The sequence below is a fragment of the Podarcis cretensis genome (genome assembly GCF_951804945.1).
Source record: "Podarcis cretensis genome assembly, chromosome: 14".
Classification (NCBI taxonomy): Eukaryota; Metazoa; Chordata; class Lepidosauria; order Squamata; family Lacertidae; genus Podarcis; species Podarcis cretensis.
This window is the reverse complement of record NC_137183.1, coordinates 36,586,179-36,610,271: the sequence shown is the minus strand read 5'-3', so window position 1 is coordinate 36,610,271 and position 24,093 is coordinate 36,586,179. Positions and strand designations below refer to the sequence as shown.

General features: G+C 48.3%; 1 protein-coding gene across 1 annotated transcript in view; it reads right to left on the bottom strand.

The window, feature by feature from the left end:
* LOC307202562 (cytoplasmic phosphatidylinositol transfer protein 1-like) overlaps positions 1-6,014 on the bottom strand; it is a 50,745-nt gene extending 44,731 nt beyond the window's left edge. The window contains exon 1 of the mRNA XM_079952676.1: positions 5,723-6,014. The gene's annotated coding sequence lies outside the window, so the exon portion shown is untranslated. The remainder of the gene's footprint in view (positions 1-5,722) is intronic.
* Positions 6,015-24,093: the final 18,079 nt, after the last annotated feature.

Genomic DNA, 24,093 nt, shown 5'->3' with positions numbered 1-24,093 from the left:
ATATGCAGTTCTCCCATACTGGAATCGAACCTGCAACCTTGGCATTATCAGCACCACGCTCTGACCAACTGAGCTACCCTGACTGATCATGAACACAAGTTGCTTTAGAGCAGGGATGGGGGCAAGCCTTGGATCTCCAGGTGCTGCTGGACTACAGCTCCCATCCTCGCTGACTGTTGGTCATGATGCCTGACGGGAGATGGAGGCCTCCAACATCTGGAGAGCCACAGGCTTTCCATCCCTGATTCAAAAAACAACAACAAGGGGATCTGATTCTGGGTCTGAAGATGTCATCGGCACCACCTACCCCCTGAGCCACCTCCAGGCTGGGAAAATTTGAACCATGGTCCTGCCAGGTCTCATCCGGCACACTCTCCCAGCCTTCAGGAACCTGGTGCTCTTCAGATGTTTTGGACAATTCTCATCAGCTGCTGCTGAGCTGGGGATAACAGGAGCTCTAGTTCAAAACAGCTGGAAGGCCCCCGATTGACAAGGCCTGTGCTAACCTATACTGTCCTTCAGCCACATGGACGACTACAAATACAATACTCTCATCCTATCACATTTCAGGTGCCAGCCATCAAGCAATCTACTGTAGAAAAAGCTTTCTGACAGAGTTGTTCGACAGTGGAAAGGTCTACTTGGGGAGGTTGTGGACTCTCCTTCCAGGGGTGTTTTAGCTGAGATTCCTGCATTGCAGTGGGTTGAACTAGATGACCTCCTTTCTGACTCTACAATTCTATGATTCTAGGTGCCAGCATGTCAAACCAGCCCTGTTAGGTAGGATTCCTTCTTCAGGAAGTCAACATAGGATATCCATAAAATTTGCAAGCAAATCACAAGGGCAGGGGAAAGGCAGGGCTTCTTCAGACAGCAGAGTTAAGCTGTCAAATTCACTCCCACATGAGGCAGTGATAGTCGCCAACTTGGAAGACTTTAAAAGAGACCTAGACAAATTTGTGGAGGAAGCTATCAATGGCTAGTAACCCTGACGGCTGAATGTTCTCCTTCCACTGCAGGGGGCAGCATGCCTCTGAATAGCACTTGCTGGAAATCGTGGGTGTGTACTGTTGCCCTTTGGTCCTGTTTGCAGACTTCACCATTGGGGCATCTGGTTGGTGCTTGTGAGAACTGGACTAGATGGGCCTTTGGCTTGACCCAGCAGGTCTTTTCTTGTGCTTGGCTTACATTTGTCACCGATCCTGGCGGCGAGCCTTCCAAGCACAGCACAGTGCTTCGCATTAAGGGCGTGCAAAGTGCTTGGCTTTATTTCAGAAACCAGCTTCTCCAGCTGTCCTCTCAAATCCCTCTCACAACAAGCCTGAAAGGTAGGACCAGTTGTGGAAGCAAGGACTTGCCTAAGGCTATGCGTCATAGCTCAATCCTGAATGCTTCTGAAATGCTCATGTTCTGCCGGGTGAACTGCACTTCTCCCGAACAACGCATGCCCTGAATAGAAAGGCTCCCTTGAGCAAGCCTACCCACAATGGAAGTCTATTTCCCAGTGGGAAGATGTGGCTGTTTTGAGATCCTTGCACCCTTCTGTTATTCAGCAGCATCCCTTGCAGATGGGATCTGCTGCAAGCTTGTTGCATTGCTGGCTATGGGGCCTCATTTGAGAGCCACTGTGTGTATTTGCCTTGTATGCAAATAATAAAAAGCTCGCGGAGATGTCTCTCTCTCTCCCGCCTCTTCAGAGAATTCAAGCGCTAATGAACAGACACCACACTTGGTCTTCGCCCAAAGGGCAACTTATTTATAACGTGGCTGCTAATCCGCTGTCAATATGCTTCTGATGATAATACATCTATTCTTAATGGTTAACAACCAGCTGCCCAAGTTAAGACGAAGACAAACAGGAATTTTGCTTAGTGGCGGAGGGAAAGAGGAGCTCACCCAGTTCTGGAATACATCACCTAATTTTTATGGTGGGGGGAGGTTTGAAAATATGGAGCATGGATATGCAATTCATCATCATCATCATCAATATCATCATTGTATCCCGCCCATCTGACTGGGTTGCCCCAGCCACTAGCTATAGATAGTCTGGAAAGGATTTAAAAGGTTCTCAGAGGATGGATCTATTAATCCAGAGGTGGGAAAACTCAGGCCTGAGGGCCTCTTCACCTGGCCCCCAGAACCATCCCCAAGCCACACCCCTCACTTCCTCTGCTTTGCACCCATCTTGAGTGTTTTTGCCTGGCTAGAATTTGTCCTCACATAGATTATGCTTCTTCCCTGCCTGGATGGATAGAGTGTCCATGTTCAGAAGCTGTGAATGCTGATGATGGATGTGGGGCAGACAGCAGGAGGGAACTGTTGGTCCATGTTATCTGGAGGACCGCTCCAGGGAATATGATGCTAGGCATAGGATACCAAGTGCTGCTTTTGTGCAACATACTTTGCATTTGAGAAAATCAGTCCCCAGGTATAAAATGCATTTAGATAATGGGCCAGTTCTAAAATGTGATGGTGTTTATAAATCAGAGCTCTCATTCATTGGCTGAGAGACAGCCCAATGAAAACCCTCCAGTCTGAATCTCATCTTGAGGCAACCCTGACTTTCTCAGCCTCAGCTTTTCCATCTGCAGTGTGGACATAACAACACCGACCTACTCTACGGTGCTGTTGTAGGTTATGCAGCAAGAAAGCAAGGAAGCACTTAGAAAGCAACATGTTGTGAGCATGTGTGGGTGGGGGCCCCAATCCTTTTTTTAGCCTTTTGTAGAGTATATTGTGGTTGGCAGGGGAAGAGGGAGCAGAAGCTGCAGCCAAGAGGAAAAAAATGCACCATGGCCCAGCAGATGTCAGACTGGGACAGATTCACTCATGCTGGAGTTGCTCTCTAGTCCAGCATCCTGCCTCGTAGTCATAGACCTGGAGCCTCCTCCTCCTCCATTAATATGCCTAACTTTGAAAGCCATCTCAGCTGCCAGCCATCACTGCATCTTGTGGCAGTGAGTTCCATGTCTGAACATACAAATAGCAGAGAGCCCCGGTTCAGGGTTGGGCTCAATGCCAGCCTGAAGATCTGTCAAAACTAGCATCCTGCTTCCCACAGGCAGAGGGTCTTCTCGGGGGTAGTGCCTGCCCTGTGGAATGCCCTCCCACCAGATGTCAAGGAAATAAACAACTATCTGACTTTTAGAAGACGTCTGAAGGCAGCCCTGTCTAGGGAAGTTTTTAATGTTTGATCTTTTGTTGTGTTTTTAATAGCCTGTTGGAAGCTGCCCAGAGTGGCTGGGGAGGCCCGGCCAGATGGGCAGGGTATAAGTAATAAATTATTATTATTATTATTAGTATTATTATTGTTATTATTACTATTTTTTTAATTTTTATTATTACAATATCTCCCCAGGGAGCCTCCAAAGAAATTCTGATAGCTAAACCTAAGGGCACAGGAGCCAACTTCTATTTGAGGGAGCTGTCCCCCAACTTGATGGGCATTGCTATTCAAATGGTGCGCATGCACTGCATCATGTGATCGATTACCTGCTTACCTGCTCCTCTCCACAATATTTTATTCAAATTGGCACACCTGCCTAAGAGCCTTGGGGTTAAACTATGTGTTACATGAATTGTGTGGCTAGCAGCAACATCAGCATTTTTTAAAAAAATTAAAAAATCCCAGGCAGAGCGGTGGTGGTTTTCCAGGATCACAGCAAAAATCATCCCACTGCAGTGAACCTTTGAATGAAACCTCCCAGAAGTCCCAAATTCAAACACAGAGTGGAGGAATCTGCAAATTCAGAGCCGTTCCCTTAAGTAGCCAGATGGCTCTCTTTATGCTGCTCGTTTTTAATAAAAGAACGGTCCCTTACAACACACACACACACACAGAATAATCTCATTTCTTGTTCTTGAATTTCTAAAACAGGAGTTGCCAAGCTACAAATCTGTGACCTCAAAAATCCTCGTCCCCAAATTCCAGATCTGATTGGACTGTTTATGTTTACTGTGGGGCTGTAGCTACAAGTTGCAGGCAAATATAGCAGGAGAAGAGAGAGAAAGATGGTGTGGTTGGTTTTTTGTTTTTTAAACAAGAAAAGCTCGTCAAGAGGGAGGAGAGCAGTTAACCCTTTCCCTGCTGCCCATTTTTGCAATCCAGATGCACAGGGACTTCCCCTCTGCTGAGGCTCAAAATTAAGCCCTTGATTTGGAACGGGCTGCTAGAGGAGATGGAGAGAGGGGTATAGGATGGAGAGATCACAATGAGGGAGAGACAGTGAAGCCTCCTATCACCACCAGGAACAACTTTTCTTAACCACACACACACACACACAGCCCACTGCAGAAATGGTCTGGCTAGGTCCTTAGTTGGAATGCTGTACAAAGGCACTAGGGCTTCATATGCCCCACAGCAAAATCTGACCATGCAACAGGTTGTCAAGTGAAGCCGGATGGCAAATGAACCTCTTTCAAACCTTCAAACTCTCCCAATTCCACACACAAGAGTCTCATTCTGTAGGAAAAGGGCGTCAACCCAGGAAAAACGTGCTCAGTTGCAGGCTCAGCCCTTAACATGTTAACAGCAACTGATCCTGTGCATCCTAACTCGACATTTATGCCCCGTGGAGTTCAAAGTGGGGTTCACGATGCTGCCGCAACCTTAAAGCAAATACAAGTTGTGGGGCGGAGGTGCCTTGGTGCATGCGCAAAGAGCGTTTCGTACCCCGAGCCCAGCAGCTGGCCCCTTAAATAGAGGGGGGTTGGGGGTGGTCGTGGGAACCTTCCAGATCGCGGGCGAAGAGAAATTGCAGCCCATCTCCTTTCGCGCAGGAAGGACTCAGCCTCGCTGCTGCGGCTTCTCCCCTCCTTCCCTCCCTGCTCCGGACCAGTTCTCACCTGCCCGACGGCTGCCAGCAAACAATGGCTAACTGGGGCGTGGAAGGCAGGAAAGAGAGAGGGAGAGGGAGCCGGAGGTGGAGGCGCCGCCGCCGCCGCCGCCGCGCCCGGCTCGCCTCGGTGTTTCCACGGACCCCGCAGGCAGGCAGGCAGGCAGGCAGCCTGGGCGCGCCTCGCCTCTCGCAGGGGGTCGGTTGGCCACGCGGGGAACACCCGGAGGATGGAAAGACTCTCACCGAGAGGAGGCGGAGGGGCGCCCGGCAAAGACCCCACGCGGCCACGTGCTTCGCCACCTACCCCGGGGTTGCCCAGACGGGGAGGAGTTTGATGGGGAAGGGCCAGGCAGCCCTCTTCGTTTCACCTCCGCGGGCGATTTTCCTCCTCGGCCCGGATCCTGGCCGATCTCCCCCAGCCACAGCCCCTCCTCGCTTTCCTCCCGCGCTCGCCTTGCCGGTGCGCGCCCTCTAGGCTTCCTCCCAAGAGCGCTTCTGGGAAGGCAGCCTTTCCAAGAATCGCTCTTCCTCGTCTCGCCCTCCCTCCTCTCGTCCCCTCGGCAATCCCGGCTCTTTTTCTTGGTTGCTCATCGCGCTTTTTCACCAGCCCGGGATCCCCCAGCCCCACATCCAGCCAACCTTTCCCCACCTTCCTCCAGGTCCCCCCCACCCCGTGCGCATCCGTGCCCTCTCCAAATTCTCGCCTCCTCGCTTGCGCAATCCGTCCCCGCTCCGTCTAGGGGACCCGCTTTGCGTTGCCTCCCTGGAACGCAGCCCCGCCACCACCAATGAAAAGGAACCATGTCCCGGGAGCAAATCCCTTCCTGGGGTTTCCTGAATCGTCCCAGTGCCCAATCTTCCACACCCACCCATTCCCCGCTCACCCGGACGCGGGTCGCCCAGCTGAGCCGGCTTCTTCACGACCAACCAGTTCCCCTTCCTCCCCGGCGATCCTCCCTCGCAGCCGCCGCACGTGCCTGTGGCTGCGGGCCCAGAGAGTTGCCCGCTGCCGTAGGAGGAACGGGGAGAGGAGAGAGCGATGCGCTCCTGCACCTTCGAGAGCGCCGCTTTTGCACAGCCCTTTTCCGAAGCCGGCCGCCGTCCAGCCCAGTCCTCTTGGGTAGCCGCCTCCTCCGACGACCCCTAGGGGAGAGAATCCGGCGTCGCACCTCACTCTCCTGAGCCGCCCCCTTCCTGGAGCGGGTGGGCGGCTGGGAAGAGCCTGGAGCGTCGGAGGAGGAGGAGGAAATACTTCGGCTTTGTGGCCGAGGGGGTGAGAAAAAGTAAAGCGAGGGGGGTCTCACGGCAGCCAGGAGGGACTCACTGACTTTCCACTTCCTCCTGGGATGGGGTTTGCCAGCCTCGCGGTCACTATAGTTGCATCGCAGGAAGAAATCCAACCGGTGGCGTTTTGGTGCTCCGTCGGTGCAGCTTTGCGCAATACCACCTTGGGAAGGGAAGCTGCGTTAAAGGAGCCTAAGAAGAGCCCCGCAGGATCAGGGCCAACCCGATGTCCGTGGGAAGCCCACAAAGAGGAACTGAGTTCAGTCAGCAGCTGGTATTCAGGACATTTAGCCTTCATGGCTAGTAGCCACTGCTTTTCTATAAATCTGTCAACAAGGCATCCAAGTTGGTGGCCATCGCTTCCTCTATGGGAAGGTAGTGAAATCCACAGTAGACCTAGGCTCTTTGGCTGAGGTTAGCAAAAGAACAGAGGAAGAGCCCGGTTGCTAAATCAGGCCAGCGGTTGCCCACCTCATCCAGCATCCTGTTGCCACAGTGCCAACCAGATGCTGCAATGGGGAGCCCCTAAGCAGGACCTGAGGGCAACAGCCCTCTCCCCATTTCTGAGTACAAGCAACTGTCATTCAGAAGCAGCCAGCCTCTGTCAGCAAAGGTGGAAGTCCATCAAAATTTGGAGCTAGACATCTTGGGGGGCATCCCTTGTACGTACCCCCAATATATATTTAATAGGTATAGTTGTTTAAAATTGGAAGTATTCATTTTTTTTCGTTTTGTTTTAAGAAGTAGAAGTAAAGCCCTCAATTTAAGAGCAGTGAAAATACTCAGCGTTTTAGACTTGTGGGCTGCCAGTTTTTGTTTTTTGCAAGAACCGTGCTTCTTGACAGTTAAATGCTACACAGAAATTCAAGAGCCAAAAGCCCTTTTTTAATGGATTCATAGAATTGTAGCGTTGGAAAGGTCCCCAAGGGTCATCTAGTCCAACCCCCCACAATGCAGGATTCTTCTGCCCAGCATGGAGCTTGAATCCGTAACCCTGAGATTAAGAGTCTCATGCTCTACCAACTGAGCTATCCCATGGAGTCTTGTGTGAAAACCTCATAGGCCAAATTTAACTCAAAGGCACAGGAACCCTTGCAAGTTGGCATCCTTGCTTATCCCCCACTTTGCTGGCTTTTTAAACCTATTCTCAGTGGCATAGTGTGGGGGGTGCAGGGGGGGCCGGCTGCACCGGGCGCAACATCTGGGGGTTAGGGTTAAGGGGCGCAAATCCACGGGTTAGGGGGTGCAAATTACTTGCCTTGCCCCGGGTGCTGACAACCCACGCTACGCCACTGCCTCTTCTGCTCCTGTGCATACATTTACATGCAATCCCGTGGTGAGAAGTTTCTTTGGCAGATTTCTACAGACCAGACTGTTGTTGTTGCTGCTGCTAAAAGCAGAAGAGCAGGCCATTTCATTTTCTGGTCAGATGGCAACAATGGGGCATTTCATGGCAGCCTTCCCCAACCTCATGCTTTCCAGGGCTGGTGGGACTTGCAGTCCAAAATAGGGCACCAAATTGTGGAAAGAAGGCTCTCTACCCTGGTTTTGACACTTGAGGTGTATATTTTTGGGACCCACCTTCTTTCTGTGATTGTAAGGACCTGGCACACACGGTTCCTCATCTGCCTTTTTCCCCTTGACAGCTTGCAAAACACAGCACCCTGAGAGAGCTTTTGTGGAAGAACACCGCCAGTACAAATCTGTTTACAAGGACAGCAGTGCTGCTTAGTGAAATTCTGACACCTTGGGCACAGGGAGGGGGCAGCCACCAGGATTGACAGAGAGGCAAAGACAGGAGAGAAGGCTGGCATGCCTGGCAAGTGTGAAGGATTTAATTTGGAGGCGTGAGTGGCTGCATCTGGAACTTACCAGGAGGAAGAAAAAAGAGAAGAGGCCCTGGGAAATGTACTGGAAAGGGAGCTATTAGCTATGAGGGCCATGCTCTTGCCTCCACAGCTGGAGGCAGCAATCTTTCTAAATATCAGTTGCGGGAAACCACAGGCCTGTTGGCATCTGGTTGGCCACTGTGAGAATAGGATGCTGGACCAGGTGGGTCACTGGCCTGATCCAGCAAGCTCCTCTTATCTTGTGAAGCGCCCTGAGATCTTCAGATGAAGGGCAGTATGTACCGTAATTTTCCGTGTATAAGACAAGGTTTCCCCCCTTTAAAAATCATGCAAAGAAGTGGAGGTCGTCTTATACATGGGTAGCATAGGGTGGACGTTTGAATGGTTTCCCCTGCGGCTGTCAACAGCTATTGTGTGTGTTATTGGTTGCTGCCTCAATGGGTGTGGTTGATTGGCCGACGCTGCAGCTATTGGGCGGGTGATTGGCAAGTTCTGTTGGTGAGGGGACAGACCGGAGATGGATTTTGCGATGTATTTGTTGCATCCCCCCCTAAAAAAAGCTCAACAGCCCTTGGTGATCCCCCCCCCCAAAAAAACTCATTAACTCTGGGCCATTTTCTGCAAAAAAAAAAAAAAAAGCACAACAACTTTTTGCCATCTCCTCCCATTTTCTGAAAATTCGGTCCCCCAAAATAGGGGGCATCTTATACATGGGGGCGTCTTATAGATGGTGTAGTAAAGTTAGTATTATTTAGAAATCATTCTTTGGTCAAGCAAAAGGAGTGAAGCCTTGTGGGAGTTTCATCGGCCACAAGGACCCTGGGAAAGAGGTTGTGTATCTTTAAAACCCAGACTAGCTGGCTCCATGGCGTGAAAGTTTTATTGGAACCAAGGAAGCCTTGATTTAATGAAAGACCTAACACCTGAGTTTGAGAGTGTAAACATCCCCCCCCCCCAGTGATGCTATCTGTCCTTTAATTGCTTGGGAATGTGTATCTGGCTAATTTCCACGGAAGGGAGGAAACCCTTTGATTTAAAGTTTGAATTCCAAATTGGCCCAGCTGTCAAGGGGTAAATTGATTGACCAGCAAGCCGGTCATTGGCGAATTTAAAAATAATTTGAGTCTTATGATTGGCTTGAAAGTTACGACGCCAAGTGCGAATTGTGAATAAAAGATCAGGGAATTGTTTGAGAAATGGCGCTCTCTGCCATTGTTCTGCAATCCGCATAGAGGCCCGGCTCTGATGTTCCATCTTAACAGCCGTCGTTTCGTCTTTTGAAATGGAGATCTTCAAAAGCCTTCAACTTGCAGATTCTTAAGGACTTCAACTATCCTATTTGTGTTAGACCTTGTGAGTATGTAAAGCTAGCTAGACTGTGCAATGTCTTTATTTTCTTACCTGTAACGTTCAAAAGAGTGCCTGCTGCTTTAGCATGTTCCTTATGTTATTTTAAAATAAACTTTTAAGAATGAAACTGTTTTAGTTTGTGTGCCTTTCCGGAGGGAATAGCTAAGTCCTAGCCTTACGCTTGGTTACGCTATACCGTAGAACTTCTGTCTGCAAGTCTGTGGATGCAGCTTGTGGAGTGGGGGACAACCAGGATAACGGGTCGCAGCCTTCTCCCTGGGTTGTGATTCTGGGTCCCCTGGAACATAGGGAGTGGTGGCAGCCCTACCGGGTCGTGTTTGTTCTGTTTTTGCAAAAAGTGATTTGCCTGCCAACCTTGCCCTGGGCGTCCTAGTCTGGCCGGAGAGCAGAGACAGGAGAAGGGAGGGGCAAGTGGTTGGGGGTAACATTACTACAGATGGAAAAGTACAGTAATTCTTCTTCTTCTTCTTCTTCTTCTGGAATAAAAGAATTTTTAAAAGCATTGCTTATCAGATCCCAATAAATCAGTTCAGAAGCATCTGGCTGCATCATTGCAAGGCCCAGGTTACTGACCGTTCTTTTCCTGACCCCACTTGAGACAGCATGCATGGTGGGAGAAAAGAGAGGAGATGTTTTGACATTTAGAATTACGAAGGAAGTGCATTTAGGTTTCACTGAGATTGTTGTGTGTACGTGCAGATTCAGTCAGGGGTGGAGGAGAAATTCAGTTCATTTTGCATTTAACGATGAACTTACTGAATTAGCACATTGTGAAACAAGATGGGAACAAAAATTCAGCCGTCCTTTGAAATTCACACTTTTTCCGTTTTTGCGATGAAGTGTTTGGATAGCTTAGTCAGTAGAGCATAAGACTCTTAATCTCAGGGTTGTGGGTTTGAGCCCCACGTTCAGCAAAAGATTCCTGAATTACAGCAAGTTGGACTAGATGTCCCTCGTGACCCCTTCCAGCTCTACAATTCAACAATTCTATGATTCACGTAATGAGTACAAAAATGCACTTACTAGGGTAAAGCGTACATAAAAGGGCATATGTTGGTGGTGAAAATAACTCACATAAATGCATTCTTTTTAGGAAAACTACATTGCAAAATTGTCTGCATGAGGCAAAATTACATACAAAAACGTGTCTATTAGGAGAAATTCACACTCGGGGTGCAACATGGAGATGTCATAGAAGAAGAAGAGTTTGGATTTGATATCCCGCTTTATCACTACCCAAAGGAGTCTCAAAGCGGCTAACATTCTCCTTTTCCTTCCTCCCCCACAACAAACACTCTGTGAGGTGCGTGGGGCTGAGAGACTTCAGAGAAGTGTGACTGGCCCAAGGTCACCCAGCAGCTGCATGTGGAGGAGCAGAGATGCGAACCCGGTTCCCCAGATTACGAATCTACCGCTCTTAACCACTACACCACACTGTCATAGGACACTTTGGTGCTCACAGGTTCCATGTTACTAACCTCAGCATTAAAGGTACCCCTAAACAGAGGTCCATCCTCTGTATATTGGGACATGTGGCTACCCTAATTCCTAGTTTTCTGTGTAGTGGAATCTTTAGTCTTCTTGTTTGTGGTGGTGCTGGCCAGATGCAGCTTTGCCATGTCACTGAATCACAAGTGTGGGGTGGCAGCAGGAGTATTGTGGGAAAGACCAGCGTTCCTATCCCTCACGAGCCCAATGGCTCACTACCATTTCTCTGCCTAACCTACCTCACAGGGTTGTTACATTGTTCCTCAAAGGAAAAGTGGGTGAAAATCAAAGCTATAAATCAAAATGCTTTCATTTCATAAAATATATATGCCACAAGATTGTAAAAAAAACATTTTCATTAAGATCATAATGACACGAATGAGGTGAATGATCAAGCAGAGGCTAGGTACTTCTTTCCTTTCCTTTGATGGGGTTTCTACTTCATGCTAACAGTTTAAATGGCGAGTCTTCATTGCAATATGGCTTTCACTTCTAAATTAAAAGCTAAGGCTTGCGTTTCAGCTAGCCAAAGATCTTTTGTTAAGGCTCAAGGTATTTTTCAAGTTGGTAATGTGGCCTCTTTCTCTGTCATTGTTATTATAGTGAGAGCCTTTGAAGCAGAGGTTTTTAGCTGTCACCTGTGTTTGCTCTGGCTTACCACAGGATCTAGTTTTGCAACGAATAACGTTTTGATAAACAAGTCTCTTCTCCAAACATTTGAAGATGGAGAAACTGGGCTGGAGGTTACTTCAGTTTGAGTGCAGGGAGCGGTCAGCCTTTATGTCAACTGACCTCAGGATCCAGCAGGAATTTCCATCATCTCCCAGCCCTCCATTACCACAGCCAGAAAATATTGCATCTATTATTTTGCTATTAGAGAAGAGTGAGAAGCAGACCTGCTCCACCTGGCGGTGAACAGAACTCTTGCATGTGATAGAACCATTAAGAAAAAGATGCTCCATTTGTGGGAAGGGATCTTTCGCTTTTGAAACTTAAACTCAGGATCATGCAGCACAAAGGTGGGGAACTTTTTTCAGTTCAAGCTCCAGATACCATTCTGAGAAACCTTCCAGTAGCCACATTTATCAACTTGTAAAATACACTGAGCTTTAACAAAGGATCTTCAGATGCCTATCATATCTCCTCTCAGTCTTCTCTTTATCGGGAAAAACATACCCAGCTCCTTCAAGGCTTGGTTTCCAGACCCTTGGTCATCTTGATTGCCCTCCTCTGCACATATTCCAGCTTGTCAATATCCCTCTTATCACCAGTCCTGCTTTGATAAGACAAGAAAAACTTGGTGGAGCAGACCAGTGGTCCATCTATTCCAGCATCCTGTTCTCACAGTGGCCATATAGTAGATTTCCTTGTTTTTTTATAAGAACTGTTCAGGAATCATGGCTGACTGGAATGTGTTTTTGTGCTCTGATGGTGACTCTTGCTTGTCTGATTGGGGGGCAGAGAATTGTGTTTGTGTGTGTGCATGTAGAAACTAGCTTACTATACAAAAATGAAGTTTATGGTCATAGGGGTCAGCAAACTTTTTCAGCAGGGGGCCAGTCCACCGTCCCTCAGACCTTGTGGGGGGCTGGACTATATTGGGGGGGGGAATGAATTCCTATGCCCCACAAATAACCCAGAGATGCATTTTAAATAAAAGCACACATTTTACACATGTAAAAACATGCTGATTCCAGATTTAGAAGATGATTGGGCCGGATCCGGCCGCTGGGCCTTAGTTTGCCTACCCATGGTCATAACTCTATCCACTTCTGGCCCCACCCACCATTAGCATGTGGTCCCTAAAAGGTTGTCCAGAAAGGAATGCATCCGTCAGGCTGTAAAAGGTTCCCCACTCCTGAGGGAGGTGCATAATAACATTAAAATAGAGGTACTTCGATGAATCAGGAACTGGCAAAATGCCCAGTATTTATTTAGGCCAAGTGTACTCTGAATTTGGAAACCGCCAGCCAATTGCCTAAAAAAATGAGAAGGTACAAAATGGAAGTGAAAGCAGACCCCATGAGGAAAGGATGGCGTAACAGCGACATAAACATGGAAGCACCATCCCCTGTAGGAAGGAGGAGAAATGGCAGCAGGACCAAAACCAGAAGAGAAGAAAGCAGGAGCACATCAAACAAATACTCTGTGAGGTAAAAAGCCCCAGGCCTAGATAGTTTTGCTGGGGAGATTTACAAGCCACATCAGGCTGCTCTGTCCCCTCACTTTGTGCCTCCTTTGGATAATCTACTTAATAGCAGTTCTGCCCGAGGTGAATGCCTTCAAGCCAGGCTCAGGGTGTTAGCCAAGCCAGAGCAAAGAGCCCACCTGGGTTCAGCTACTGATTCATTGCTCTGCAGTGCCTGCATCCCTAAACTCACTTAACCTCAGAGTAAACCCCATTGGAATCCACAGGATTTACTGATGAATAGACAAGATTAAGCTTGTGTAAATCAAGACACAAAGCTCTTCTCTCCTGGCCATCCACAGATATCTCCTTGTGTCAAGGAAGATCAAACAGAATTTATACTGTTTGCTTCAACCAGGGTCACCACCAGTAGCACCATCAGGGAAGGACTTTAGGGCAAACACCTTGGGGAAAAGCACAAGAGGCCTCTCAAATATAATGGGTTTTACTATTTAAAGAACCCTCTTCTATTCGACTACTTAAATGTGGAGTAAAAAAACCACACACAACCGAACCTGTCCCCTGTTTCCTGGTCATCCTCCATTTTTTTTGGTCCCTTTGCCTGGAAAGTTAACCATCTTGGATAGTTTGGCACTAGGTGGCGCAACTTGCATCTAGGTGGAGTCAGGCAATGAAGACAATGAAGTTATTGTGTTAGCTTCTTGATCAGTGTACCCTCCAAGCCTTCCATGAAAACCTATGGAAGGTTTTCATGGAAGGCCACTCTATGGCCAAGCTGGCGCCCTCCATCGTGGATGGGGCTGATGGGAATTGTAGTCAAAAACGTCTGGATGGCACCAGCTTGGCATAGGCTCTCTATGTGTTCCTTATCTATTCCATTTCTATCCTGCCTTTCACTGGATGAGATCAAGGTGACATAATATAGTTCTCCCCATTTTCCTCTTACAACAACCCTATGAAGTATGATTACTGGCCAAGGGTTCAGCTAGTTAGCTTTGTGGCCATGTAGGGGTTTGAACCTGCGTCCTGCTAGTCCTGTTCATGCTTTGTGCCGCTTTTATTTCATATTTAGTTATTTGAATAAGAAGTCCAACATGATACTATAAATGATAGGAGTGAGCCAGCAGTGATAGGAGTGAGCCACAGAGCAAGCTGGAGTTAACTCCTTATTAGCAAAATAGGATCTGCACAGGAGTGTCAGGCCTAATGAACGCAGCAACTCAGGTCTTGCCCCCATGAAACAGTTGTGGAGATTAAAGGTTCCTGTCCCTGCACAGCTGGATACTGTGATAGGAATTTTATGGTCTTAGATAGATGGTAATGTTCATAAGTGTACCAACCAAGCACGTACATAGATCAGCACAGGAAGACCAACCTGGAACCATTTTGATTCCTAAACTGAGCAAATGTTTTCTCTGCAAGGTCAAAGTGGGAAACCTCCCCATTGTTTCTTTCCTCACAAATCCTGTCTTAAGGGCACATTTAAGATATGAATAGGGTGTGAGCCTGTGACATGGTCCAGGAACTAAGTATTTATCATTACAAAAGAGTGGCCAGGCTCCCCAGGCAATCCAATTAAGTAACCTGCCAGACAGGAGAAAAACAACATTAAAATTTCTGTTTTAGACTGCCTTTTCTGTGATGTAGGTGTGAAGTATCTGAGGGGTAGTCTTAGATTACACCCCTTCTGTGATGTATGTATGATGTTTCTGGGGGTGGTCTTGATCTACAGGGTGGCAATTTCAAAAGTCTTTATAAGGCCTTGCACGCGATTGTTCTGGGTTCCTCTTCCGCTCTTGCGGGTTAGGGGAGCACCTGTTGCAACAGTTCAGTAAAGATCAGGCTTACGAGCTGCTTTGCTTCTCAATATTCTCTGGTTGGCCTCTGTTATCTTCTCCTACCAATAGGGAACCTATGTAAGGACTCTATATGGGCTCTTGGATACCCCATAAGGGAAAAGGGCAATTTTTGTTTACAACACTATGTCCCCTCCTCTCCAGGGCCCCCCCAAGCAATCGGAGAGCGCACCTACATGCCTGTTTTTGCTCCTCCCACTTCATGCCTCTCCTGGTCCTGGGAGATGAGGGGGGAGAGGAGCTTGTCACAGAAGGAGGGGGAAACACCTGTTACTCTACATAAGCCTGACCCATCTCTGCCGCTTGGCTTCCTGCTTCAGCTTCTGCCTCTGATGGACTCCTCTCTGCCACGGACTCTCCCAGATCGCTGAGCCCTGTTGCTTCTTCAGCTTCTGACACCTTCTCTTCGCAGTCTTCTCCCTCTGACCACTCATCGTCATCCCACCACCAATCTCCTGGCTCTGAGCCTCCTTCCCTTGGGGTTTCCCCAGCTGGTTCCTCCCACCATTCCTCTACGTCCAACCAGTCCATGACAATAAACATTTTTTTGGGTGGAAGCCTGTAGCTGAGAAGTAGAGCATCTGCTTTGCATGCAGAAGGTCCCAGGGTCTATCCTCAACACTCCAGGTAGGGTTGGCAATGCTTCTTGTCTGAAATAATGCACTGCCATTCAGTGTAGACAATAATGAGATAGATGGACCAAGAGTCTGATTCAGTATCGTGCTGCTTCCTATGTTTTGGGGAAAGACTGTATCTTGGCCTTAAGGTTTGTAGTCGATGCCCATCCATGTCATGAGCTTCCCCTACTGATCCTTAAGACATTTGAGGTTGTGGCCCATCTTGCATTATTTGGGGAGTTGTGGACAATGGCAAGATGCTTTCTTCTCTCACCAGCATCCTGGTTTGCATGGGGAACATTCCCCAATTGTTGTGCTTTGCAGAGGAGGATGAAGATGATAAATTTAGCCTGCATCTTTCCAGGGAAGATGTGCCAATGAATGAAACATGATGGGTGTCAGCTTTCTTCGTGGCAAACGTGTGTCAGTATAAATAGAAAGTGCAGGGGTGCTGAGGAGAGGAGCTGCCAATTTAGGCAAGCAGCCGTGGAAAGGTGGGAGTATAGAGCAGCAACAACAGAACACAGGAGGATGTTTTATTATGAGTCCACCTAGCTCAGTATTGCCTACACTGACTGGCAGCAGCTCTCCAGGGTTCTGGCAGGGTTTTCTCCCAGCTCTAGCCTGGAGATGTTGTGGATTGAATTGGGGACCTTCAGCTTGCATCTCAGGTGCTCTGCCACTGAGCTATGACCCTCGCAGTTTATGTGCCCTTTGTTTTTTGTATACAGTGGTACTTCGGGTTAAGAACTTACCGTAATTCGTTCTGGAGGTCAATTCTTAACCTGAAACTGTTCTTAACCTGAAGCACCACTTTAGCTAATGGGGTCTCCTGCTGCCGCTGTGCCACTGCTGTGTGATTTCTGTTCTCATCCTGAAGCAAAGTTCTTAACCCGAGGTACTATTTCTGGGTTAGTGGAGTCTGTAACCTGAAGCGTCTGTAACCCGAGTGTCAGGGAACTGCCATCAGGGCCGGAGGGAGAGAGCAAAATCCAGAGGGATTCCAGAGAGCGTCCCGGGATGGGGAGAGGCAGCCCATCTTCTGGGGAAGAGAATCAGCGTAGCACCAGTGGAGAAGGGGGGCAGATGGGGGAAGCGGCAAGGCGGTTCCATGACTGCTTGCCGGGGACCAGCGGGGAGAGTAGAGGTCCTCCGCTGCCTACGCCCTCCTTGCGCAGAAGGCTTTCGCGCAGGGAGAGTAGGAGGAGACTAGGCGTCAAAGAGCTTCTTTGCTGGAAGAAGTTTAAGAAACGCCCACTGACGGATTCTGCCAGCGATTGAGACAGCCACGGGTGAGTGGCTGTCCGGACAGAAAAGGTTCACTCAGGCAACCCAGCCAGGTGTTTGCACCGGCTTACGCACGAGCAACCCCTAGAACCACTACACTGAGGTACCACTGTATTGGTTTCACTCATATCCACATTATTTGGGCATCCTAATGTAATATGTTCTCTTTTTTGGGGGTACATTTTTTGATCTGTATCCAGATCAAGGGAAGTAATAGTACCATTCTATTCTGCCTTGATCAGACCATACCTGGAATATGAGGTCTAATTCTGGGCACCACAGTCTAAGAGGGATGTTGACAAGCTGGAAGGTGTGCAGAGGAGGGCAACCAAGATGATCAAGGGTCTGGAAACTAAGCCTTACGAGGAGTGCTTGAAGGAGCTGGGTGTGTTTAGCCTGGAAAAGAGGAGTCTGAGAGGAGATATGATAGCCATCTTCAAATATCTTAAGGGCTGTCACATGGAGGAGGGAACATGCTTGTTTTCTCCTGCTCTTGAGGGTAAGACTCGAGGCAACGGCTTCAAGTTACAAGAAAGGAGATTCCCACTAAACATTCGAAAAAACTTTATGACAGTAAGAGCTGTTTGGCAGTGGAACAGACTCCCACAAGAAGTGGTGGACTCTCTTTCCTTGGAGGTTTTTAAGCAGTGGTTGGATGGCCATGTGTCACAGATGCTTTAGCTGAGATTCCTGCATTGCAGGGCGTTGATCTAGAGGACCCTTGGGGCGAAAATGCAAAAAGAAGGAATTCTTGCCCTGTCCTTACAATACCGTATGCTTCAGCTTTCAGCCCTCTGCCTGTTCCAAATTGGCTTCTCTTCATTATCCATCCTCATGGCTACTAAAGGTTCTACCTCCGCTGTTGAAGGCAATAATACTTTTGAGTACCAGTTGCTGGAAACTGCAGGAGGAGAGAGGGCCCTTGTGCTCAGGTCCTGCTTGACAGTTTTCCACAGGCATCTGGTTGGCTAGATGAGAACAGGATGCTGAACTAGATGGGCCATTGGCCTGATCCAGGATGTCGTCCTTACGTTCTTGTGTTCTCATTTATTTCAACATTCGCCATCCTCATTCTGTTTGTACTGCACTGTTCCTTCCAAAAGGAAGCCCAAGCAGCCATCATTTTTACAAAAAACAAATGCAGAAGCAAAAGCCAAAAAGGATGAAGCTTTGGGAGGAAAAGCTGTGACTTAGTGGTATGTAAAAGACATTAGGTTCAACCCCCCCGGCCTCTCCTGGTAGGGCTAGGAAAGATCCCTGTCTGAAACCCAGTGTGGACAGTGTTGGACTAGATGGGCCAATGGCCTGGTTCTTAGGTTCCTTGCCTGACAATTCCTGCCTTTCCCAACCCAGTGCCCTCCTAATGTTGTTGGACTCCAATTCCTGTCAGCCCCAATCCGCACAGCCAATGATCAGGGATGATGGGAATTGTAGTCCAACGACACCTGGAGGGCGCCAGGTTCCGCAGGTCTGACCAGCAGCAGCTCTGCAGGGCAATAGTTTTTTCCATTAACCTGGTTGTTATTTTTATCTTGGGAAATGCCAGGAATGGAACCTGGGATTTTCTGCCTGCAAAGCAGGTGCCTTCTCACCAACTCTGCCAGTGCATTCCCTCCTTGCAATTGCCTATCCACAGCATTGTTCATTGTGTCTGAGTTGTAGTAGCTGTTATATTGTGCAATATTAAATACCAGTGTAATCTGTTGGTTGCTGGGTCTTTCCCCCTCTCAATGGGAAACTGTTACAGTGAGTTTACTTAAGGCACACCCTGTTTCAGATATGCATTGTGTACAGGGGCAGGGAAAAACCTCAGCCTTTGCAAGAGTCTCAAGCTGCAATGAGGTTTGTCTAATTGCGCAAAGGAGAGGATTTGTCCCAAAGGAAGCAGGTGGCAACTTGGAACAGAATGTGCAGTAGCATGGCAAAGTATCCTACTTTCTAGAGAACTGAAGGCAGTGAGCAGACAGTCCCTACTTGGAAGGCATCCTCTCTGGAAGAGGTATCTGGTCCGAGTCAGTTAAAAGATAAAAGGGTAATAAGAACAGAGGGAGGCCTGTGAATCACCCATCAACAGCTTTACACCTGGGCAGGAGAATAAGCAGGTGCACAGGGTCACTGCCTGTCCCACTAGGGCAAGATGTATTATATTTCTGTTTAAATTAATTATTTCTAATTGTGTGTGTGTGTGTGTGTGTGTGGAGGTGTATTTACATAGTGTGGATGTGTGCTTTATGTATGCATTGCACATATACTTCCAATGCAAGTTATGAACATACTTTTTAGGTAAAGGTAAAGGTAAAGGTACCCCTGCCCGTACGGGCCAGTCTTGACAGACTCTGGGGTTGTGCGCCCATCTCACTTAAGAGGCCAGGGGCCAGCGCTGTCCGGAGACACTTCCGGGTCACGTGGCCAGCGTGACATCGCTGCTCTGGCGAGCCAGAGCCGCACACGGAAACGCCGTTTACCTTCCCGCTGGTAAGCGGTCCCTATTTATCTACTTGCACCCGGAGGTGCTTTCGAACTGCTAGGTTGGCAGGCGCTGGGACCGAGCAGCGGGAGCGCACCCCGCCGCAGGGATTCAAACCGCCGACCTTTCGATCGGCAAGTCCTAGGCGCTGAGGCTTTAACCCACAGCGCCACCTGCATACTAATTAGGATATGTGCGAAACATGCTGCTATTTGGAATTCTTACTAACTTTTCAGCTTTAATTGAGACTATCATAATAAGGCATCAATGCCAATATCCTGATACTTATAAAACAAAACAAATCTGTTGTAAAATATTGCTACCCCCTCCCAACCCCCAAAATACTTATTATTTAAGAAAAAGAGACAAGAAGAGCTTGCATAGCATGGAATTTGCCTTTTCCACAGTGGCTGCACACCGGGTCAACATCTTCATTGAGCTATCCACTATGACCCTCAGGTCTCGTTCCTCATGGGGTCTGAACTGGCAGTGAAATTAAGGGTTTGGTTTTTGTCCCCCCCACCCCACCCCAGTGCATCACCTTTACACTTGGCAACTGGATATTGAGGGGAGTTACCCTTGCTTTTAGGGATGGAGATGAAATCAGAAGCATAGTACTGTACACGGTCAATTCTTAGTGCTCACACTTACTACACCTTTTCAGAGATGCTACGATTGCTGTTAAGAAGCGCGATCCATTTCGCAGCAGCGACAGTCGAGAGAAGAGAGGATGCAGTAGCAGCCGGAGAACATTTGACTTGCTAAACAGAGCCCAAAATAGAGACATCTGAAGGGGAGAGGCTGCTTTTTATAGCTGCATATCAATTCGGAGAGAAGCTGCTTCAATTGAGCATGGCTCCCCTACAGACACAGAAACAAGGGGCAGCTTTTCCAGGGCACAGGGCTGTTGCGAGGGGAAGGCATTCAGGGACATTCAGGCCTGCTCTGCCCTAACCGAATACCTTTGACAACAGCAGAGTGTACAAAAAAACCCACCTGTTTGTGAAGCTTTTCAGAGCAGACCGTGGTTCTCTGCACCATTGGTGCGATGTTAAAAGCAGGGACAGGTTGGAAAGTTGGCAATCTCAAGGGCTGTCACAAGCACAATTATTCCATCTTACCCTCTCCTGCATTAAATTACTGCACTGTAAATCAGAGAAAGGAATTTTAAAGGTTATATCTTGATTCATGGCAATAGGCCACAAATATTTAAATCGTAATAAATGTGTTCGGTTCTTGAAGGTGCCACAGGATTCTTCTTTTGTTTTGGCTACAGCATTCATGGGCTCCTCAGTTCCATCAGGATGTGGCAGGATTGGAGGAGGAGGAGGAAGGAACAGGTGTGGGAGGTGCTGGAAGGCTGGCACCCAAGGAGGGAGGGAGGAGGTCTCCCTCCACCCTGCCCCACTCACCCTGGCTCTCCCTTTCACTCCTCCTGTGGAGTGCAGAATCCCATCAGGGGAGGGAGAGGACTTCCACGATTAGTTCGTGTTTTGGGGAAACCTTGCTACCTTGCCCACCTGTACACAGCCAACGTCTGTAGATAAGAGAGAGCGAAGGCATGTCCTGGTCGTGACCAGACTTTTTCTGCGCACTGCTTTGCAAAAGCATGCGCCTCTGAGGCAGATCCACAGGAAGAAATCATTAGGTGCAAAGGGTGGCATCCAGAATTCCATCCAAATACAGGGGAATGAAATAGCTGCATACAAGCCAGCCAGCTCTCTCTCTCTCCTCTGCCACTACAGATCCCCAGGTTAGACAAAAGGAGAGTCTGCTGGGGGGGGGGGGCAACCGGTGGGGATGTTTCTCTATGCTGGTACAAGAACATCGAGACTCAAGCTCCAGGGGTGAATGCGAATTGAAAAGCTTGTACGTAATCAAACAGAGCCCAGGTTGTTTTATTAAACCTCCTCGGTTGCAAACATCAAGTTTTAGAGCCTGTGATCTTGAACTGAATTTAAGTGCAAAGCAACTTTGGAAAAAAAAGCAATAGGCCATGAAGATGCTTGAAGGCTCTGTCCGTGTTTACAAAAATACTTAGATACTGTTGTATCATAAAAATACATCATGGTGGTTTACAAAAATGTAAAAAACATAAAACCAAACAATAAAATAATAAAAAGTTTAAAACAAGTTAAAGCAAAAATAAAAATGAAACATCTATTAGACCATTGTGGGTTAATTGTCTGCATAGGCCTGGCAGAATAGAAAAGTTTTCAGCCGGCATTTGAAAGCTGACACAGAAGGTCAGTAGCAGGGTATTCCACAGGACTGGGACAATGACACTGAAGGCTTGGTTTCTTGTTGTCATCAAACGAGCCTCACCAACTTGGGGAATGATCAAAGTCACTCCTGCAGATGATCTCAGTGATCGAACTGGAATATAAGGGTTTGGGCGCTTCCCGAGGTATCCTGCACCCATGTTGTCCTGGGATTTGTATATCAATAGAACTTTGAATCTGGCTCAGCAGCAGATGGTCAGCCAGAGCGGCTTAAAAGGTGCCATTTAAAAGGCACTTAGCACATCAGCCAGCCTACAGCATGCTGCACGAACGTGTCATCAGCCGCCGGGCCCAGGAGGATCTGCTCCTTCTCTCCCTGTACTCTGAGGAAGGGAATGTGGAAAGCTTCCTCTTCTGTTCAGTTTCAGTTATTTAATTATGTTAGCTCATGTGTATTCTGATCACAACAGAAGAAGGGAAGAGAAATTGAGTAGAGAATGGCTTTTTCACCCTTTCTCATAGCATGAGGCAACTTACACAGAAGGAAGGTGGATGTTGGAGAACTGGAGACAGGCAAATGGGAAGATTTCTTCCCGTGATGCATCATTAAAGTATGGCATTCATTCCTACAAGAGGCAGCGATAACCACCAACCTGCATGGCTTTGGAGGAGGATTAGGCAAATTCTTGGAAGACAAGGTTATCAGTGGCCACTAAACATAACAGCTATGTTGTACTTCCACTGCTGGAGGCCGTATGCCTCTGAGCACCAGCTGCTGGAAATTGCAGGAGGGGAGAGTGCTCTTGTACTATGGTCCTCCTTGCAGGTTTACTACAGGCCTTTGGTTGGCCACTATGAGAACAGAATGTTGCTCTAGATGGGCCTTGTTTGATCTTATCCAGCAGGCTCTTCTACTACCATTTCAGGCCAGTGGCCCAACTAGTCCAACCTATTGTTCTCCTCATCCTGTTTCTGGAGTCCACCTCCCATCAGCCCCAGCATGAAGGACCAAGGGTCAGGTGTGATGGGAGGGAGTCAGAGTGCAGCAGCATCTGGAGGGCTCACTGGTTTCAATGGGTGATGCCAGGGTTGGATCTGGGTACCATCTGCATGCAAAGCATGTACACTTCCAATGAACTCTTGACTCCAAAGGATGAATATAAGAAGTCAGAGTGGTGTAGGAGTTACAGTGTTGGACCAGGACCTGGGAGACCAGAGTTCATATCCCCACTCGGTCACGAAGCTCTCTGGATGACCTTGGGCCAGGCACTGCCTCCCAGCCTCACCTACCTCACAGGGTAAAGGTAAAGGTAAAGGGACCCCTGACCATTAGGTCCAATTGTGGCCGACTCTGGGGTTGTGGTGCTCATCTCGCTTTTTTGGCCGAGGGAGCTGGCGTACAGCTTCCGGGTCATGTGGCCAGCATGACTAAGCCGCTTCTGGTGAACCAGAGCAGCACATGGAAATGCCATTTACCTACTAGCTGGAGCGGTACCTATTTATCTACTTGCACTTGGACGTGCTTTCAAACTGCTAGGTTGGCAAGAGCTGGGACCGAGCAACGGGAGCTCACCCTGTTGTGGGGATTCGAACTGCCGACCTTCTGATCGGCAAGTCCTAGGCTCTGTGGTTTAACCCACAGCACCACATGCGATTAAATGAGGAACAGGATAACCATGTATGCCATCTTGAGATCCTTGGAAGAAAAGGTGAGATATAAATGAAACCAACCAACCATGGTCTATCAAGTCCAGTATTGTCTACCTTGATTGGCAGAGGCACTCAGCGACTGTGGCATATTTTTCATATTTGGAACAAGGCATGCATAGAGTACTTGAGTGTCAGAGACCAGGCTGAGGAGAGCTACCCTGATGAGAAATGGTGGGGACTTCCCCCTCCCCCTGCTCCTGACCAAAATCCTGAAGCTGCCCAGGAGCAGTGGAACAGTATAGATTCGGAGCGGTGGTTTGCAGAGGGGCATAGTTCTGAAGACAACAACTGGGCAGAACTGAGTGGGGAACAGCTAGGACAGGCTTCCTCAAACTTGGCCCTCCAGATATTTTTGGCCTACAACTCCCATGATCCATTGCTAGCAGGACCAGTGGTCAGGGATGATGGGAATAGTAGTCTCAAAACATCTGGAGGACCGAGTTTGAGGAAGCCTGAGCTAGGAGAAGAAGAACAGGGAGAGAGAGAGACTCCCTTTTGCTGGAAAGTGTTCCACAGATCAGTCCAAGGTCAAGGAGAGCAGATAAGGTAGCTACACACAAGGCCCAATTGTTGTGATATCAGGTTGCCAGACAAGGAAGTGAGGGGGTGGCTTGGGGAGAAGTGGGTGGAAACCTTAATTGGGAGCACCTTTCCTCCGAGAATGGAGTCTTTGTTCTTTTGCTGTGAACATTAAAAATCTATTTAACTGGTAAGGGACTATTTTTGCTTTGTTCCGCTTATCCACGGCCAAAGGGAGGGAGGAAGCCGTTTTCCCGAAGCCTGACATTGGACAAGGGAAGTGGTCCTATATGGAGTCAGGCCATTGGATGGAGGCAGTCTTTCTGATCACCTGATAACAACCACCCTGAGATCCACAGATGAAGGGCAGCATACAAAAGGAGAACCTTTTTAATGTCTCACTGGGCATATGGCTAAATAATTTCCAGGCACCGG